Raw genomic sequence first — 693 nt, forward strand, 5'->3', positions numbered from 1 at the left:
TCTGCCCTTTCACTCTGGATTTGTGTTTATCTTGGATGGTGAGATGTTAATTATAATCAACAAACAGTGGAAAGAAAGTAATGTTTGTGCACACAGATAAATTCTGGCCGTGTTTTACTAATGTTCAAGGCAATAGAAGGTGTGAAAAGCAAAACAAAATAGCAACATAGAAAAGAGACAGGTAAACGCTCTAATAAGGTAAACAGCATAAAGAACAAAAAATATATCACTTAACAAACAGCATAAAACAACAAAAAAATGTGCTCATATTCTAGTTACTAGTATGTATTTGAGTATTTTTTATCTGTATTTAAAGATTAATAATATGGAGTGGAAAGATTATTTTTTTGATTTGGTCTTCTGGGTGTTTAAAAATTTTCTTGGACTTCATGAGCTTCTATTTCTCATTGTTTGAGAAGCAACTTAAATATATTTACTATGCCTTTAGTTAACTGTTTTTCTCCTTCCTTAAGATTGATTAGTAAATTTGGTCTTTGAATTGAGTTCTAAAGTTCTTGCAGTCTTTTTTTTTTCACAATTCTTGGATTGGTGTGTGTGTGTGTGTGTGTGTGTGTGTGTGTGTGTGTGTGTGTGTGTGTGTGTGTGTGTGTGTGTGTGTGTGTTTACTATCTCTCTCTTTTGTATCTACTCTATAGTCAAGCTCAGAAGTTTGGTCTTTAATATCATCTGTTC

The sequence above is a fragment of the Dipodomys spectabilis genome, unplaced genomic scaffold, assembly GCF_019054845.1.
Source record: "Dipodomys spectabilis isolate Male_0828 unplaced genomic scaffold, ASM1905484v1 ptg000708l, whole genome shotgun sequence".
Classification (NCBI taxonomy): Eukaryota; Metazoa; Chordata; class Mammalia; order Rodentia; family Heteromyidae; genus Dipodomys; species Dipodomys spectabilis.